The 19943-nt window shown below is 64.0% G+C and overlaps 1 protein-coding gene across 2 annotated transcripts in view; it reads right to left on the bottom strand.

Moving 5' to 3' along the window:
* MAPK1 (mitogen-activated protein kinase 1) overlaps nt 1–19943 on the bottom strand; it is a 38035-nt gene that overhangs the window by 14034 nt on the left and 4058 nt on the right. The window lies entirely within an intron of this gene.

The following is a 19943-nucleotide window of genomic DNA, read 5'->3' as shown; positions in this document are numbered from 1 at the left end:
CAGAAGTACCCTATCACTATTATTTCACGCCGCCGTCCGGATCGTTCTTCTACGGAAAACAGTCCACGTTCCCCCGTTCCTCGAGAAGCTCCGGCGGTTGCCCATCCGCCTCCGCATCCGCCAGAAACTCCTCACCGTCGGCTTTAGCGCCGTCCATCCCCTCGCACCCTCCTACCCCGCCTCGCTCTCCCACGACCCAGCACTCGCTGCACCCCGCCGGCGCCGACTCTCTCGCCGTGCCCGGATCTCGTCCCCGTGGCCGCCGACCTCTCGCCCCCGCCCCGCCTCCGGCCCGGATCGCCTCCCCTCTTCGTATCCGACAGACCGTCACTCCCTCCGCCTTCAAAGACCAACGCGCCTCTCCTCCAAGAGGCCTTCCCTAAGCCCTCTTTTCCTACTCCCTTCCGCGTCGCTCGCGCTTGGATCTCCTCCCTTTATTCACCCCGCCTTCGGTCCCACAGCACGTCTGGTTCAGATCGCTACTTTATTTATTTATACCAATATCCGTCTCCTCCCCTAGCCCGTCAGCTGGTTGTTGGCAGGGACGGTGTCGCGCAGCTCTTCCGCTGTCCTCTCCCAAGCGCTCTCAGTACAGTGCTCTGCGCAAAGGAAGCGCTCAGTAAACGCCACCGGTGGACTGACCCGGCGGGGAGGTCCGGGGAGACCCGCCGCCTCGGGGCAGGACCCGAGCGCCCCACGCCCCCGGGCCGGTCGGGAGCCTCTCCCACGACCCCGAGCATCGGGGCGGTCCCCGTGGCCGGCTCCTCTTCCCCTCTGCCTCGGTGGCCCGGCCCCCGGGGGCTCGCCAGGGGTCCGCGTCCTCTCGCTTCACTCGGCAAGAGCCCGTCCCCTCCCGGGGTGACTCCAACGGCCGGGTCTCCGCCGGCAGACCTCTCCCCGGCCCCCGGCCCCACCCAGACGTCCCCTCTCCCCTCCATCACTCCATCGGCCCGGACCCCACCTTCTCGCGGGCGGGGACGGGCGAGGCCCGGGCGTTGGGTCGGGTGTTCCGCTCCCCGCGGGCGCCGGGCCGGGCTCGCGACCGTCAGACCATTTAGCCGCACTTACGGCCCTTCTCGCGCCGAGTCGCCGCCGGTAGCCAAGTGGGGAGCGGAGAGCCGGCTGCCTTTGCCGAGACAGAAACCAGCTGCGGGAACTCGCCTGCCGGGGGGGGGGGGGGGTGATGGAGGCTATTCTGGTTTCCGGGTTATCTCGCTCCATCGCGGAATTATTTTTAAATAAACGCTTTGGGGTTTGGTCCCCTCCCGGCGGACGCATCTGAGGCGGCGCCGGGCAGAGCCCCGTCTTCCCGGGGCCGCTGTGGAACGGGTGGCGAGGAGGGAGCCGGGGGGCGGCAGCGGGCCCCGCGGGAACCGACGCCGGCTGCCGAGACGCGCCGCTGGACGCCGGACAGCTGCCGGCGGAGCTTTTTGGCTATTTATCGAGCGCCTAACCGGGTGCCCAGCACTGCGCCGAGACCCTACCCAGGCCGAGACCCTAATGAGCGTGAAGGAGGCGAATGCTGATCGACAGACAATCCCCCGCGGGCCCAGGTACTCATCAGGTAGCCCGCCTTGACTATGCGTCAGCCTCCTCTCGACTGCCAGCCGGCTGCGGGCAGGGGATGTGTCTCTTTCCTCTTACACGGTCCTCTCCCAAGCGTTTAATACAGTGCCCTGCACACGGTAGGACTTCAATAAATACGACCGACCGACTGACCTCCCCGCTCCCCGACCCCCCGGCCGTACCCGGGCTCCGCTTCCCGGATCGCTCTTCCAGTAGTAACGTTGGTATTTGTTGAGCGCTCACACTCTGTGCAGGGCACTGTTCTAAGCGCTGGGGCGGATCCAGGGTCAGCAGGTCGTCCCACGTGAGGCTCACAGTCTTAATCTCCATTTTACAGATGAGGTCACTGAGGCACAGAGGAGTGAAGTGACTCGCCCACAGTCACCCAGCTGACGAGCGTCTGTCCGTCCGTCAAACGGCAGGGACCGTCCCTATCTGTCGCCGACTCCTTCACTCCGAGCGCTTGGCACAGTGCTCTGCACACAGTAAGCGCTCGATGAATACTATCGAACGAATGAATGAGTGGCAGGGCCGGGATTCGAACCCACGACCTCTGACTCCCGAGTCCCGGCTCCTTCCACTAGAGCACGTACGACGTGCCGGGCACCGTACTAAAGCGCTGGGGCGGGAAACACGCCTACGAACCCGAACGCGCTACTCCGCCCAGCGCTCGGGACGGCGTCCGGCGCCCCGGAAGCGCTCGGTGAATACTACCCATCGCCTGGACGCAGTCCTCGCCCTCCATTTTACAGGTGAGGGAAGCCGGGCAGGGAGCCGGTGGAGCTGGGATCGGAACCCCGGGGGTTCGTTCCGTTCAGCAGTATTTATCGAGCGCTTCTGCCTCCCGGGCTCCTCGCGCGGGGCCGCGCCGCTTCCCTCGAGGCCGAGGTGGGGGGAAGGAGGGCCCGCGCGCCGCCTTCGCCCGCGGGCCCGCTGCACGCGCACAGGCCGCGCGCCGGCACGGACACGCACGCAACGACTAATCCGCCACCCTGACGCCGGGCCGGGTTTCCGCAGAGGAGGCGGCTCAGGTCCCTCAGGCTACCGAGCGTGCGGCTTGTCTGGGGCCGGGCCAGTCGGCAGGATTAGCCAAGGACCCCGTGACCCCCCGCCACGGAGAACGATAGTAATAATAACGTCGGCACTTGTCCAACGCCCACCACGTGCCGAGCGCCGTCCTAAGGGTCATCGGGCTGCCTCGCGTGTCTTCGGCCCCCGTCCTCCAGATGAGGTCACGGAGGCCCGGAGAAGGCAAGCGACTTGCCCACAGTCACCCAGCTGACGGGTGGAAGAGGCCGGGATTCGAACCCACCACCTCCGGCTCCCAAGCCACTGAGCTACGCCGGATCCAGCGGGACGCCGAGGCGGCAGCGGCCGGCGCCCAGGGCGGGGCTTCGGCGCCGCCTGGGTCTTCCGTTCGTTCGATCGTATCTACTGAGCGCCTACTACGTGCAGAGCGCTGGACTCAGCGCTCGGAACGGACGGTGCGGCAACGGATAGAGACCGTCCCTGCCCGACGACGGGCTCGCCGTCTAAACGGGGGAGAAAGGGGTGAACGGGCCACCTCTCCCCGCGACCCGCCGCGCAGAGCTTCTCCGAACACCAAGGAGCGGCGCGGTCAGGGAAGCGGCGCAGCTCGGCGGCAAGAGCCCGGGCCCGCGAGTCTGAGGTCACGGGTTCGAATCCCCACTCCGCCCCTCGTCGGCCGTGCGACTGAGGGAAGTCACTTCACTTCTCTGTGCCTCAGTTCCCTCGTCTGTAAAAGGGGGGTGAAGACGGTGAGCCTCACGCGGGACAACCTGATCACCTCGTATCTACCTCGGCGCTTAGAACGGTGCTCGGCACACAAAGCAGGCGCTTAACAAATACCATCATCATTATTAACAATTGAGGAAAACCGTCCGAGAATTAATTCCCCGAGGAGCTTTCTTTCCAGGCCAAGCCCACGACCCAACACTGTTCGAACGAGGCCCCCGCCCCGAGGTCACTGGCAATCCCTGGTGACGACGGGAACCGTTCCCTGACCAAATGGCAGAGACTGCCGGCTCGAGAAGTAACGTCGCTACTTGTTAAGCGCTCGCTATGTGCACGGCACTGTCCTGAGCGCCGGGGGAGATACAGGGTAAAGCCAACGCCCCGCGGGGGGCGGGAAGCCCGGGAAGAGATCCTGCCCCTGCGGCAGAGGGCGCCGGGCTGCCGACCCGCGGCTCGTAGCCCCCCCCCCCCCCCCGGCGCTCGGTAAAACGCCCGGCACCCAGCGGGCGCTTAAATACCACAAGGATTATCATCAAGGACCCGGGGCTGGCGGTGCCCGGGGCTCGGTGGGCCCCGGCTCTGGGGCCCAGCTGGATCGACGCCAACGGTCAGATGGCGGGGGGGATCTGGGGGGGGGATGGGGAGGGGACCCCTTTAAGAAAGGAAGCCAGAGATTAGATAACGCTGCAGGCTGCGCTTCACCCCGGGGAGTCTGCAGAGCTCCGGCTCCAAAGACAGCATCTCCGCCTGGCAGGGTTTCCCAGGCAACCGGAACGGGGAGGGGGTGCTCCCCCCCACCTCCCCCCTACTCCCAGCCCACCCCCAGCCCACCGGCTCATTACCATCACAATGAGACACTCCGGCTCACGAGGCTTCCGGCACAAAGATGCTAATTCGGGGCTGAACCTGCAATGGGCCGTTGGATGGCGGGGCAGCGGGACGGGCAGCGGGACGGGCAGCGGGACGGGCAGCGGGACGGGCAGCGGGACGGGCAGCGGGACGGGCAGCGGGACGGACGCTTCCCTCGCCCCACCACAGAGGTGCGGCGGGGCCTAGGTCAAAGAGCCCGGGCCTGGGAGTCAGAAGGAGCTTGTCTGCCGCGGGACCTTGAGCAAGTCACTTCCCTACTCTAGGACTCGGTTCCCTCAATCCGGGAAATGGACATGAGGCCCGGGAGCCCCACGTGGGACGGGGGCTGGTCAGCCTGTACCTTCCCCAGCGTTCAGCACAGTGCCCAGAGTAAGCGCTTAACAAATATCATTTACAAGTAAAATAGAAAAGGGGCGGGCGTTGCCGAGCCAACCACCCTTTCTGGCCCGGCTCTCCCTGCCGCCGTGGAGGGGCTCCCTGCCTTTCATTCATTCAATCGTATTTATTGAGCGCTTACCGCGTGCAGAGCACTGGACTAAGCACTCGGTAAGTATAACTCGGCAATAAGGAGAGACAATCTCTGCCCACGCCGGCCTTAGAGCCTACGGGGGGGAGACGGACATCGAAACAAGTACACAGCCATCAATATTAGAGAGAATTATATATATATCCAGAAGGCCGGGGGGTGGGGGAGAAGGGCGAAGGGAGCGGAACGAGGTGACCCGGAAGGGAGGGGGAGCTGAGGAAAAGGGGGGCTTAATCTGGGAAGGCCTCTTGGAGGAGGCGAGCCTCCGGTAGGGCTTCGAAGGGGGGGGGGGAAGAGCGATTGTTTGGCGGATTCGAGGAGGGAGGGCGTCCCAGGCCAGAGGCGGGACGCGGGCCGGGGGTCGACGGCGGGACGGCCCGGCGAGGAGGGGAGCGGCGGCGGAGGAGCGGAGCGCGCGGGCTGCGGTGGAGAAAAAGAGAAGGGAGGGCGGGTGGGGGGGGGGCGAGGGGACGGACGGCTCGGAAGCCAACGGTTTTCGTTGGACAGGGAGGTGGACGGGCGACCACTGGAGAGTTTTGGGGGGGGGGGGGGGGTGACGCGGCCAGAGCGTTTCTAGAGAGAGATGATCCGGGCGGCGGGGCGAAGAAGGGACCGAAGCGGGGGGAGACGGGAGGCTGGGAGGTCCGAAGGGAGGCCGACGCAGTCATCCCGTCGGGACAGGACGAGCCACCGTACTAGCGCGGTTTGGATGGAGAGGAAAGGGCGGATCTCGGCGGCGTTGCGAAGGCGAGGCAGGATGCGGTGACGGATTGGAAATGCGGGACGGATGAGAGGGCTCACTACGTCAAGCCCTTTGCCGAGCCCTGTTCATCGGGGTGAATTCGGTCACTAACCCGCACGAGGCTCCCAATCTAAGGAGGGGGGAGAGGAGACCCTGATTCCTCATCTTGCGGTTGAGGAAACTGAAGCCCGGAGAAGTGAAATGACTGGATCAAGGTGCCACCGCAGCGCCGGGTGCGAGATTAGAACCCGGGTCCTCTGGTTCCCGGGCCCCATGCCCTTTCCCCTACACCACGCCGCTTCCCACTTGTCTGCTGTCTGACCTTGGCCAACTTACCTAACTTCTCTGTGCCTCGGTTCCCTCTTCTGCAGAGGAGGATTCTAACCCTGCTCCGGGCCCATGGGAATATCTAGTAACGATATCTGAATATCTAGTAACGATAATAATGATAATATATTATAATATATATTATAATAATATATAATAATGTATTATAGTAACGATAATAATGATAACGTTGGTATTTGTTAAGCGCTTACTACGTGCAGAGCCCCGTTCTCAGTGCCGGGCTAGGTAGAGGGTCATCGGGTCGTCCCTCGTGAGGCTCACAGTCTTCACCCCCATTTTCCAGATGAGGTCACCGAGGCGCAGAGAAGTGAAGTGACTCGCCCGCGGTCCCACGGCTAGGTGGCGGAGCCGCGATTCGAACCCATGACCTCTGACTCCCCAGCCCGGGCTCTTTCCACCCACCCCGGCGCTTAGAACAGCGTCAGGATCATGGCAGACGCTTCGCAGATATCCGACGCGGGGGGGCGCGGGGCCTCTCCCGGACCTTCCGTGTTCGTAGATTCCTTCCCGCCTGTGAAGTCCCGGCGCTTAGGACGGTGCTCTGAGCGAAGGAAGCACTTCGATCAATCGACCCTATTTACTGAGGGCTTCTTACTCATTCATTCGGTCAGTAGTATTTATTTCTAGTATTTATATTTATATTCACAGTATTTTTATTTATTTAGAGCACTTACTGAGCGGCTTACTAACCGTACTAAGCACCTGGCACGTACAAATCGGTAACAGACAGAGACGGTCCCCGCCCTTCGAAGGGTTTACGGTCTAATCGGGGGAGACGGACGTTCGTACGTGCAGAACAGCGTACTAAGCGCTCGGGAGAGTACGATACAGCAGTATAATGATGGAATTTAAGGGCTTACTAGGGGCCAGGCACCGTAATAAACCACAGATTGGCCGACACCTTCCCCGCCCACAACAGAGCGTATTAACTTGCCCGTAGGAGAGCCAGCAGCACGGCTCGGCGGAAAGCGCCCGGGCTTGGGAGTCACGGGTCACGGGTTCGAATCCCGGCCCCGCCGCTTGCCAGCCGGGTGACTTGGGGCAAGTCACTTCACTGCTCGTGCCTCGGTGACCTCATCTGTCAAATGGGGATTTAAAAACGGTGAGCCCCACCTGGGACCACCGGCTCACCTTGCATCCCCCCCCCCCCCCCCCGGCGCTGAGAACAGCGCTCTGCACAGAGTGAGCGCTTAACAAATACCACCGTTATTATCAGGAGCTGACGGCCCAGAGGGGGAGACCGACGCTGTTAGGAATAAATGGATATCATATCATTCAGAGATACGTACGGAAGCGCTGCGGGGCGGGAGGAGGGGCGAGCGTCAAACGGTCGCAGATCACGGATCGAAGCGAACGGGGCGACGCGGAAGGGGGAGCGAGCGGGGGGGGGGGGAGAGGCGGGGAAGACCTTTCGCAGGCTACGCGACCTCAGTAATACTCAGGAGGTGGGGGGCGGGTGGTCTGGCGGACCCGGAGGGGGAGGAAGTTCAAGACCGGGGGAGGACGGGGGGGGGGAAAGGGTCGCGAGATCGAGGTACGACGAGAAAGCTGGCGCCAGGGGAGTATGGGCCGGGCTGGAGCAGGAGGGCGGCGAGCGGGGCGGGGGAGACGATGGCTTTAAAGTCAATGGTAAGGAGTCTCCGTACCATTTATTCATTCGGTCGGATTTACCGAGCACTTATTGGGTGCGTGACACCGTATTAGGCCCTCGGAAGAGTTCGATTCCACAAAAAGACACATTCCCTGCCCCCGACCAGCGCTCTTACTTACTACAGCCAACGGCCTCTATCCGTCCTATCGCTCCTCGACCCCCTTCGACACCGTGGACCGGCCCCTTCTTTTGGGGACGCAATGTAACGATGGCATTCGTTGGGCGCTTACCGCGTGCCGAGCGCCGTTCCGAGCGCCGCCAGAGATACGAGGTCGTCGGGTCGTCCCACGTGGGGCTCCCGGCCCTCATCCCCATTTGACAGATGAGGTCGGTGAGGCCCGGGGAAGTGAAGTGAGCCGGCTGACGCGGGGCGGAGTCGCCGTTCGAACCCACGACCTCGGCCTCCCAAGCCCGGGCTCCCCCCACTGAGCCACGCTCCTTCCTCTATCCAAAACTCGGCTTCGCCCACACTTTCCTGGTTCTCCTCCTCTCCGGCCGCTCCTCCCAGCTGCGCGGATCCCTTAAGGTTCAGTTGACTGGCGACGGTATTTATTAAGCGTCTGCTACGTGCCAAGCGCCGTTTTAAGCGCTGGCGGAGACAGAAGGTAATCGGGTTGGCCCACGCGGGGCTCACGACCTTAATCCCCTTTACGTGAGGGACGGAGAAGTTAGGTGACCTGCCCGAACTCACGCAGCCGATAGTAACAGCGGCTTTGGCTAAGCGCTTTCCTACGTGCCAAGCACTGTTCTAAGCGCTGGGGGGATCCGAGGTGATCGGGTCGCCCCCAGGTGATAAGGGCCGGGGTCGGCTCTTCTCTGTCCGCCCCCACGGCTTCGACTCCCATCTCGACGCGGACGAATCCCGAATCGACTTCTCCCCGGCCCCATCTCTCTCCTCCTCTGCAGTCTGTCTCCTCCCGCTGCCAACACCTCCAACGAACGACGCTCAAAACCGAACTCCTCCTCTCCCCCCCCCACCCCGACTTCCCCATCACTGTAGACACCACCACCCTGCCATCTCCCAAGCTCGCCACCTGGGCATTATCCTGTCCTCATCTCTCGCTGAACCCACCTATTCGGTCGGTCACCGGATCCCGTCACCGTGGCTAAAATCCTCCCTTCCGGCCCCTCGGTCGCTCGGACTTACTGAGCGCTAACTACGTGCGGAACACTGTCCCGAGGTGCTTGGGAGAGTACGACGGGACGGACGCGTTCCCGGGCGCACGGGGAACTTGGGTCCGCCTCCCCCCTCCCATCGCCCTCTCCCCAGTTATGGCTATCACCGGTCGACGGACGGTACCTTCTGGGTGCCCACCACGCGCGGGGCCCCGCGCTCCGCCCGGACCGAGCGGCGGTCAGCGGAGGCCGTCGGCGGGGAGCGGTCCGGGGGCCGGATAATCTATTTTTAAAAAGCGGAATTCCCAGTTCTCCGTCCGCCCGCCGGCGCGGCCCGCTCCTCTGCCCGTCTGCCTTCGAGGCCGTCCGCGGTAAGGGCCGGGCAGAAGAGGAAGTGGGCGGGGAGAGAGGGGGAGGGAAGGGAGGAAGAGGGGGGCGACACCACGGGCGCCTCGGACCCCCAGGTGAGGCGACCGCGGGCCTGGGTCCGGGGAGGAAACCAGACCTGCCGCGGAGGGGCCGCCGGGGGGATCTCGGGGGACCCCGGCGACGGGGAGCGCCGCGGTCGGGCCGGGGGGGGGGGGGGCCCACGACGGAGAGGGCGGAGGCGGGGAGACGGGCAGGGCCGCGTCGCGTATCGAGCGCTTACCGCGTGCGGAGCGCCGTGCTAAGCGCTCGCGACGGCCCCACAACAGACACCCCCTGCCCACAACTTCCCCGTCGGGGCTATCTTCTTCCAATCCGAATACACGCCCACAGCCGGTAGGGCAAGAGTATTTATTGAGCGTTTTACCCTTCGCAGAACGCTCCACTAAGCCCTTGGGGAGAGCACGATACAACGATAACCACATATATTCCCCGCCCGCAGCGCGCTCAGAGTCTAGAGGGAGCTCACAGACGATTTTATCCGCTCCCTCGGTTGTGTGTTCGGCTCCTTCCGCCAGCTTTCGCTGACTGGAGATCGCTCCCGTCGCCGCCGTCCCCCCGGCACGGGACCCTCCGACTCCCCGAGGGCAGGGAGCGGACGTCTCGCTACCGGCGCCCTCTCCCGAGGGCTCGGCACGGCGCCCTCCGTGCCGACCGACCCCGGACGCGTCTCCCGACTTGCGGGGAGGAGGAAAGGGCAGCTGCCGCTCCAGCTCGGGAGGTTCAAGCTGAGCCGGGGACGCCTCGGAGGGTCTCGAGAGGAGACTGTCCTGGATATCGCAACTGGTTTCCGTTGCCCGTCCTCCTCCGCCACGTACCGCCCCCCCCCCCCCGGCGCGTCCGTTTCTAAATTTCCAGAGAACCGTTTACTGCCCGTCGTCGCGCGCGAGGCCCGGACCGCGCCCGTCCGGGTGACCCGAAACGCGTGCCGTCCGGCGGAGAAAGACTCGCTTCGGGAACGCGTCGGACCCTGGCGTCCCCCCTTCCCTCTGCCATCTTCTCGGACGCCGAACCCGGACTCGGCCAGAACTCCAGCTCTGGGATCCCCGGAAAACCCCGATCTCACTGGAAAGGGAGCACGGCCTAGCGAAGGAGCCCGGGGTCGGCAGTCGGAGGACTTGGGGTCAAGCCCTTACTTCGCGCGGTAAGGGCTCATTAATCGATGGATTCTCATCCCGGCCGCTCCAAGGGTCCGCTGGGTTACCTCGGACCGGTCGCTTCCCTTCTCCGGGCCTCCGTTACCTCATCCGGAAAATGGGGACGGAGACCGGGGGCCGTGTCCAACCTCACTCATTTTGCCCCCGCCCTCTACGGCGTCCGGCACACAGTGAGCGCTCAACGGACGCCATTAGAAAACCCTTCCGCCCTGTAGGATCGTAGCGCCGGCGGGTCGGTCCGATTTACTGAGCGCTTACTTTGTGCAGAGCACCGCACGAAGCCTCCGAGAGGACACGTCCCCTGCCCGCAACAAGCTTACGGCGCCCCACCCACGACAACACACACCACTTACGTATGTGCACGTGCACAATGGCGATTCCAATGATCGTCAGACTATTTAAGCGCTCGCCGTGTGCCGGGCGCTGTACTAAGCGCCGGGGTGGATCCCAGCAAATCAGGTTGGACAGAGTCCCCGCCCCACGGAGGGCGCAGCGTCTCGATCCCCGTTTTTACAGACGGGGGGGGACCGAGGCACAGAGAAGGGAGGTGGCTTGCCCGGAGTTCTCCCCGCTGGGCGTCACCGCACCCCAACTTCCCGTCGTCCCCGAGGCGGTGGGGCGGCTCGGAGGACGGGGCGCTGGACTGAGCCCCCGGGGGGGCCACCGAGGAAGCCGCCCTGCCTCCTTGCGGCCCCCCCCCCCCCCCATCTCCGTCGACCGAGAGAGCATCTCCTGAGCGCTTACCGTCTGCGCGGGGCTCTGCCGGGCCGGGACAAGGTAACGGAGTCGGGAGACGGGCGCGATGCCCACAACGAGCTCACAGGGAAGATGAATAAGAAAATCAATACATAAACGACGGATACGGCCGCAAAAAGCGCCGCGGGAGCCGGGGGGAGCGGTGGAGAAAGGGTGAAAAACCGACTTCAAAGGAGATGCAAGTTGCTTTCCTAACCTCCGATCGACTTAAATGTCTGTCTCCCCCATGAGACAGGTGGCTCCTTAATAATGTCGGTATCTGTTAAGCGCTTACTCCGTGCAGAGCACTGTTCCAAGCGCTGGGGTAGACACAGGGGAATCGGGTCGTCCCACGTGGGCCTCACGGTCTCGACCCCCCTTTTCCAGATGAGGTCACTGAGGCCCCGAGACGTGAAGTGGCCCGCCCACGGTCACACAGCTGCCAAGTGGCAGAGCCGGGATGCGAACTCGTGACCTCTGACTCCCGAGCCCGGGCTCTTTCCACTGAGCCACGCTGCCTCTCTATGAGAGAGGCTCCTTGAGGACAGGGGCTCGGGTCAAGCGATTCCTTCCGGTGATTCTCCCCCAGGCGCTCAGCACACTGCTCTGCCCGCAGCAAGTGCTCAATCGATACCACCGGCCGACTGGGAAGCTTACGGTCCGCGGGCCCGTCCTCGGAAAGACCGCCTCGGGGAGAACGCGGAGGGGGCCCCAGGAGAGACCGTCGGCCCCCGGGGAAGCCCAGGAACCCTCCGGCCACACGGGGCTCGGCCCGAGGGTGCCCCGCACACGGCGAGCGCTCAGTACGCCCGACCGACTGAACGAGGGCAGCAGCAAGGACCGGAAACGGGCTCGTCCGTGCGCGGACGAGGAGGTCGACGGGAAGGAGAGGCCGGCCGGGACGGGGGTCCGAGCGGCAACTCGGCCGCCGGCTTTGTAGCGACTGAACCGAAGCGGACCCGCCGGCCCGCCGCGTTGAGGTGGAAGCTACCCGCAGGCGGGGACGTGTAATAATGACAACGACGACGGCATCTGTGCCGAGCCCCGTTCGAAGCGCCGGGGGTAGATACGCGGTAAGGAGCTTGCCCCACACGGGGCTCACGGTCTTCGTCCCCGTTCTACCGACGAGGTGACCGAGGCACAGAGAAGCGAAGCGGCCCGCCCGAGGTCACGGAGCAGACGGGTGGCGGGGCCGGGACTGGAAACCACGTGGGCGGCGAGCCGGGAGGGGGGACGACGGCTTCGTCGGGGGAAGACCCCTTGGGGGTGAGCGGGAGGGAGTTCCAAGCTAAGCAGGCGAGGGGTCGGCGGGGAGGGGGGAGAGGCCGGAAGGCTCGGCATCCCTTCCCCCGGCTGCATGACGATAACGACGACGGTGGCATTCGTGAGGCGCTTGCGACGCGCCAAGCGCCGTTCTAAGCGCTGGGGGATACGAGGTGATCGGGCTGTCCCCCGTGGGGCTCCCCGCTTTCATCCCCGTTTTACAGATGAGGTCACTGAGGGCCAGAGAAGCCAAGTAGCTTGCCCGGAGTCACCCCGCCGGCGGGCGGCGGAGCCGGGATTCGAACCCGCCACCTCTGACTCCCCAGCCCGGGCTCCTTCCACCGAGCCACGCTGCTTCTCGGCACTGGAGACGTTAGACAGCGTCCCACCCCCGGCCCCCGACGACTACCCCCGTACCTGTGGATTAGACACTGTAAATCGCTTCTTTCATCATCTTGGTACTTGTTAAGCGCTTACTACGTGCGGAGCACCGTTCTAAGCGCTGGGGGGGGGGGGGGATCCCCCCCTCCCTTCCCCTCAGCACTGCGCTCATCTGTATATGTTTTTATGACCCTATTTATTTTGTTAACGAGGCGTCCACCCCCTTGATTCTGTTTATCGCTCTTAAGTTGTCTTGTTTCCGTCCTTCCGTCTCCCCCGATGGGACCGTGAGCCCGTCGACGGGCAGGGACCGTCTCTATCCGTTGCCGAGTCGCCCGTTCCAAGCGCTTGGTACAGTGCTCTGCACGTAGTACGCGCTCAATAAATACTATTGAAGGAATGAACGCAGGGCAATCAGGCTGTCCCACGTGAGGCTGTCAGTCTTCATCCCCGTTCTACAGACGAGGTCACTGAGGCCCGGGGAGGGGAAGTGACTCGCCCGCAGTCACCCGGCCGACGGGTGGCAGAGCCGGGATCCGAACCCATGACCTCTGACTCCCAAGCCCGGGCTCTTTCCGCCGAGCCCCGCCATATTAACGTCCGTCTCCCCCCAAGACTCTAAGCTCGTTACGGGCAAAGAACACGTCCGCTAATTCCGCTGTACTGTACTCGCCCCAGCGCTCGGCACGGTGTCCTGCTCGCAGTAAGCGGCGGGGAGAGCCCGGGCTTGGGAGTCCGAGGTCATGGGTTCGAATCTCCGCTCCGCCCCTTCTCGGCTGGGTGACCCCGGGCAAGGCGCTCGGCTTCTCTGGGCCTCGGTGACCTCATCTGGAAAGTGGGGATGAAGACTGGGAGCCCCACGTGGGACCACCTGATCACCTTGTATCTACCCCGGCGCTCAGAACAGGGCTTGGCGCGCAGTGAGCGCTTAACGATGACGGTATCTGTTAAGCGCTCACTATGTGCAAAGCACCGTTCTAAGCGCTGGGTGGGGGGGGGGGGGGTTTGAAGGTGATGAGGGTGTCCCGCAAGGGGCTCCCGGTCTTAATTCCCATTTTTACAGATGAGGGAACTGAGGCACAGCGAAGCCACACAGACGACAAGTGGCGCAGCGCACATTCGAACCCATGACCCGGGACTCCCAAGCCCGGGCTCCTTCCGCTGAGCCGCGCCGCTTCTCCGGTAACGTGCGCAACTGCTTCACAGATAGGAGCGGAGAAGTGACTTGCCCGCATCCCCCCGATCAGACCGTGGGCCCGTCAAAGGGGCGGGGACCGTCTCTATCGTTCGTTCCAAGCGCTCGGTACGGTGCTCGGCACATAGTTAAGCGCTCAATAAATACTACCGAACGAAGAGTAGCGAGCGCTCAACGAATACCACCGATCGACTGATCACCCGCGGCGATCCAGCCCCCTCGACACCCTCTTCCCCAACCCTCCTCCGTGACGGGAGGCGGCGGGGCCCGGGGAGGGGAGCCGCTTGCTGGCCGTGGGGTCCGTCGCTCCGTCGGATTCACTGAGCGCCTGCCGCGTGCCGAGCGCCGTACTAGGCGCTTGGGAGAGCGCGCCGTCACGAGCCTAGAGCCTAGAGGGGGAGGCGCGCGTTAACGTCAACGAATAAGACGACAGATACGGACGCAGGTGCTGTGGGGCTGGGCGGGAGGATGGCGATGATGATGATGTCATTTGTTAAGCGCTTACTCTGTGCGGAGCACTGTTCTGAGCGCTGGGATACAGGGTCATCGGGCTGTCCCCCGGGAGGCTCCCGGTCTTCATCCCCATTCTGCAGAGGAGGTCACTGAGGCCCGGAGAAGGCCAACGGTCCCGCAGCTCACAGGTGGCGGGGCTGGGATCCGAACCCACGACCTCTGACTCCCGAGCCGGGGCCCTTGCCGCGGAGCCACGCAAGCTGCTTGAACGTCGGTAGGTGTTAAGCGCTTACTACGTTCCGAGCGCTGGGGGAGACGCAGGGTCGTCGGCTTGTCCCCCGCGAGGCTCGCAGTCTTCCGTCCCCATTTGACCGAGGAGACGGGCCGTCGGGAAGGCTCGCAAGGAGGGGAGGGTCGCTGTCGGACAAGGGTGAGGGAGGGCGTTCCGGGGTCGGAGGGGGAGCCGCGGGCGGCTCGGTGGGCAAGGGCCCCGGCTTGGGAGTCGGAGACCACGGGTCCGGATGCCGGCTCGGCCACCTGTCGACGGGGTGACTGCGGGCGAGTCACTTCACTTCTCTGGGCCTCCGTTCCCTCGTCTGCAAAATGGGGATGAAGACCGGGAGCCTCGCGGGGGACGGCCCGATGACCCCGTATCTACCCCGGCGCTCAGAAGGGTGCTCCGCACATGGTAAGCGCTTAACGGATACCGACGTTACTATCACCGCTGGCGCGTGATGAGCTTTACGGCAGCGCCACCACGACCAGTACGGCCACTGCCGTCATCCTGTTACGGTTACGGGCCGGGACGCGCGGGGACCGCTTGCTAAGAGTCCGGCGGGTTCACGTCCCCCGGGGGCGGGGGCGTCCCGGATTGAGCGGCCCCCGGCCCTTCTCCCCACCCCAACTCTCCGCATGCGCCCAACCGGCCCAGCCCCGCAACCCTTCTGTCCGGATCTGTAACCGATCCCTTTCTATCACCGTCCGCCCCCCGCTCTAGGCCGCGAGCTCTCTGTGGGCAGGGAACGGGTGAGTTCTGTTGTCTGCCGTACCTTCCCAGGCGCTCGGTACAGCGCTCTGGCCACAGCGAGTGCTCGATAAATACCGCCGACTGACCGATGGGGACGGAAAACCTGATTTACTAAGGGGTGGGGGGGCGGCGGACGCCGGGTGTCGCGGGAGCCGGGCCGGCGGCGGGAGCCCGGGAGGAGAGGGGGACCGACCCCCGAGCGTCGTTTTCGAGGGCGTGTGCGATACAGGAGTCCCCGCATCCGCGTGGACGCACACACGGACACTCCTACGCGACCCTCGCTCGCTCCGCCGGGACCAAGGAGCAGACCGCACGCGCGTCACACGCGCGGCGGGATCCGCCCCGGCGCCCGTGACGGAGATGACCGTGGCGGGGACGGGCGACCCTCCGTCCGGTCGCGGAGACCCCGACCCCTCCCGCTCCCGTCCGCGCCCGGCGTGCACCCGTCGGGGCTCGGGCGGGGGGGGACGCCCACCTGCAGCCGACGCGGGCGTTCTCCGGGCCGGACCCCCCGGGCGCTCGATCCCGACTCCGTACCGTGGCCGGCGGGGGGGGGGGCCGTTGCCAGGGTAACCGCCTCATTCGCTGCCGCTCCGGCTGAGATGTTTATCGTCTTCTGTCACGTCGCTCATCTGCTTACCAAGAGCAGTTGGGTTTCCTACCGCCCGCACGTCTGGTTTCGGTTCACTCTTCGGTCCCGCGGTTGTATTCGCTGAGGGTCCGGGTGGGAAGCGCTGCTCCGGCTGCTCGGGAGACACCACCGAGAGCGAGGCGGGAGGCCCCCGACCTCGAGGGGCTCCCTGGGGCGATGGGCGGGCACATTCGTCCGGAAAAAAAGACGCTCCCGGGTGCGGGAACGGAACCGGGGACGACTCTGGAATCGCTAACGGCGGAAAAGAGGAGGAACGGGCGCAGCCAGGCGCTAGCCAGGCCCGATCACCGAGCGGCCGGTCACCGGCCAGGCGGCAACCCCGGTCGCCGAAGGGTCCGCCGCTAGCCGAGCTCTCACCAAACCGGTCACCGCCAGAGTGGCGGCCTGGCACTCGTGCCCATCCGAGCTCCGAGTCGCCCGCTCCCCTCCCGGGAAGCCGCCGTGGGCAAGGGGAGATCCGGCTCGGGACGCTGGAGAAGGCGGGGCCCGAAGCCACGGACAGGAGAAGCCCGGCCTCGCTGAAGCTCCGGCAGACGGTCGGCGGCGGGGTGCGCGCTGAGGCTTTCCAGGAGGTCCCCAGAAAGATGCCGGTCCCGCAGAGCGGCCCTTCCGACGGGTCACCCCGGTCGGGAACTCCGTTCCCGGCCCGCGGCGGGGCTGGGGGAGAGCCCGGCTCCGGGAACCGGGAGAGCCCGGGTCCCAGTCCCGGCTCCGTCCGCTGGAGCCGAGCGGCCGGGGGGGGGGGGGGGGGGGGGGGCGGGGGGTCCGTCGCCCATCTGTCCATTCCAAGCGCTCAGTCCAGTGCTCCGCGCATAGTGAGCGCTCAATAAATACTCTTGAATGAATGCGGCCTCCGCGGGAGGGACCGTCCCGCGAGGCGGACCCACCCCGCGGCCGACGTGGCCGCCACGCTCGCCAGCGCCTGGACGGGGAGGAGCGCGCACGGGTCTCGCGGGGACCGTCGGCGACGCCTCCGCTCCTCGATCGGCGCTACTTACCGGGCGCCGTGTGACTACGCGCCCGGGAGGGGACGATACGCCGGAGACACGTTCCCTGCCCACGGCGAGCCAGGTCCCGGGACCGGGCGTTAGCCGCGGGGGGCTTCTACCGGTCACCAGCGGAGACGGAGGAAGCGTGTGTCCCCCCCCCAGAGAGACGAGGGGGTCCCCGAAAGAGTCTGGAGGGACACCGCTCACGAGGGACGAGAGGGGGGAGGCAACGGACGAGCCAGGGAAAGAAGGGTCCGAGGAGCAACGGGAGAGAGCCGGGCCACGGGAATGGAGGAAATAAATTTCCTATTAAATAGGAAAATATTCAACAGCAAATAGTTCCCTGATTTGCTCCCTCGATTCACCCCTCCCTCAATCCCGCGGCACTTAACGTCCACATCCACAATTTATTCCTATTCACGTCCGCCTCCCCCTTCAATCTCCTTGTGGACCGGGAGACCGTCAACCAATTCCTCGGCACTGTACTCTAGAGAAGCGGCGTGGCTCAGCGGCAAGAGCCCGGGCCTGGGAGTCAGAGGTCGTGGGTTCCAATCCCGGCCCCGCCGCGTGTCTGCTGCGCGACCCCGGGCAAGCCGCTCCACTTCTCTGGCCCTCAAGTTACCTCACCTGGAAAGTGGGGATTAAACGTGTGAGCCCCACCTGGGACAGCTTGATTACTCTGTATCTACCGGCGCTCAGGACGGTGCTCGGCACATAGTAGGCGCTTTACAAAAACCACTATTACTCTCCCGAGTGTTTAGCACAGTCCTCTGCAAACAGTAATCGCTCAATAAATGCCACTGCTTGATTGACGGGAGAGGATTCCGGATGGACAGGAGTCGAGAGGTCGACTTTGGTTCTTGAGGTTTGTCACCGGGGGGCGGGGGGGGGGGGGTCCAATCTATAATTTATCGGTAATTTATCTGCTTATTCTTATTAACGTCGGCCTCTCCCTCTAGACTGTAAGCTCACTGTGGGCAGGGGATGTGTCCGTCTGTTATAGCGTACTCTCCCAAGAGCTCAGCGGGGTGCCTGGCGCCCAGCGAGCGCTCAGTAAATAGGACCAGATGCGAGGTCATCAACGGTGACCCTGTACGGAGCGGCCCGAGGAGAGTCAAGAAGGCCCCGGGCAGGTCACTTCGCCTCTCTGGGCCTCGGATTCCCTCCTCTGTCAAATGGGGATGAAGACTGTGAGCCCCACGTGGGACGACCTGATCACCTTGCAGCCCCCAGCGCTTAGAACAGCGCTTCGCGCACAGTGAGCGCTTAACCAATACCAACATTAGTATTATTGTAGTAAACACTTGAAAAATGCCGTTTAAAAACAAAAGAGAGCGAGCTGGAGGGAGGGAAGCCGAGTGGGAGGCAGGCTTTTCTGAGCAGGCGGGCAGGGAACGGGGCAAGGGGCCTGGGCAGAGGGGTTGAGGATGCCTATAAAATGTCCTCATAATAATAATAATACTGTTGGTGATCGTTAAGCGCTTCCTATGTGCCGAGCACCGTTCTAAGCGCTGGGCGAGATACAGGGTCATCAGGTTGCCCCCCGTGAGGCTCACAGTCTTCATTCCCATTTTCCAGGTGAGGGAAATGAGGCCCCAGAGAAGTGAAGTGACTCGCCCACGGTGCCCCAGCTGACGAGTGGCGGAGCGGGGATTCGAACCCATGACCTCGGACCCCCAAGGCCGGGCTCTTCCCGCCCAGCCGCGCCGCTTCCCATAATCGTCAGGATTTCCCACGCACCCCACACCGTTCCTGGGGTAAGAGAGCCGAGAGGAAGCCCCAGACCTCAAGGAGCTCGCTCTCCGACGGGGGAAGACGAGGTTTAAAAAAAGAGATCACCGGAGAGGGGAGGCCGGAAGGTCTAGCGGAAAGAACGCAGGCCCTGGGGTCACAGGATCTGGGTTCCGATCCCGCCCCCGCCGTCGGCCCGTTGTGAGACCCGGCACAGGTCGCTTCACTTCTCCGGGCCTCAGTTTCCTCATCTGCGAAGAGAATGCCCGTCACTGCCGCGTCGATTATATTCTGCTGATTTTCACATGAGAATTCGGGTGTATGTTGACAATTACACCTCAGCTGTCACTATATTATTTATTTATTGCCCTCTTTATTTTGCTTCGGCGGTGTACATCCCCTCGATTCTATTTATCTCGATGATGTTGTCTTTGTTTTGTTCCGTTTGGCTTCGCTGTCTGTCTCCCCCGTTTAGACCGTGAGCCCGTTACTGGGCAGGGACGGGCTCCATCTGTTGCCGAACTGTACATTCCGAGCGCTCGGTACAGTGCTCGGCACATAGTAGGCGCTCAATAAATACTACCGAATGAACGAATCTGTAAACCGGATGCTCCAACACCCCCCCGGGCCCACTTAGACGGTGAGCCCCGCGGGGGAGACGGCGACCGTTTTCGACCCGTTTGGATCCACCCCGGCCCTTAGTAATAATAATAATAATGATGATGGCACCTGTTAAGCGCTTACTACGCGCCAAGCACTGTTCTAAGCGCTGGGGAGGATACAAGGTGATCGGGTTGTCCCACGTGGGGCTCCCGGGCTTCGTCCCCATTTGACAGATGAGGGAGCTGAGGCCCAGAGAAGTGACACGGAGTCACCCGGCCGACACGCGGCTGAGCCGGGATTGTTCATTCGATAGTATCGATTGAGCGCTTACTATGCGCGGAGCACCGTACTGAGCGCTTGGAATGGGCAAGTCGCTAACAGATAGAGACGGTCCCTGCCCTTTGACGGGCTTACGGTCTCATCGGGGGAGACGGGCGGACGAGAACCACGGCCATCAAGAGAGTCAAGTGGCAATACAGAGAGTCAAGGATTAGAACCCATGACCCCTGACTCCCAAGCCCGGGCTCTTTCCACCGAGCCAGGCCGCTTCTCTAAGCGCTTACTACGGGCCCGGACCGACTCGGGGGTGGCGACCCCAACGTCCGGACCGTGGGTCCCGAAGGCGAGGGATAAGAGGAGGAAAAGGGCAGGAGGAGGACGGACCCGCCAGGCCGGCGCCCTCCCATCGCCCGGCCCCGTCGGGTCGGCCCGCGGCCCGAGCCCCCGAGCCCCGCAATGCCTTCCTGGGGATCGGCCC

Source organism: Ornithorhynchus anatinus, chromosome 21 (assembly GCF_004115215.2).
Source record: "Ornithorhynchus anatinus isolate Pmale09 chromosome 21, mOrnAna1.pri.v4, whole genome shotgun sequence".
NCBI classification, from domain to species: domain Eukaryota; kingdom Metazoa; phylum Chordata; class Mammalia; order Monotremata; family Ornithorhynchidae; genus Ornithorhynchus; species Ornithorhynchus anatinus.
Note: the sequence above shows the minus strand (reverse complement) of the source record. Positions and strands in the feature narration are given on the sequence as shown.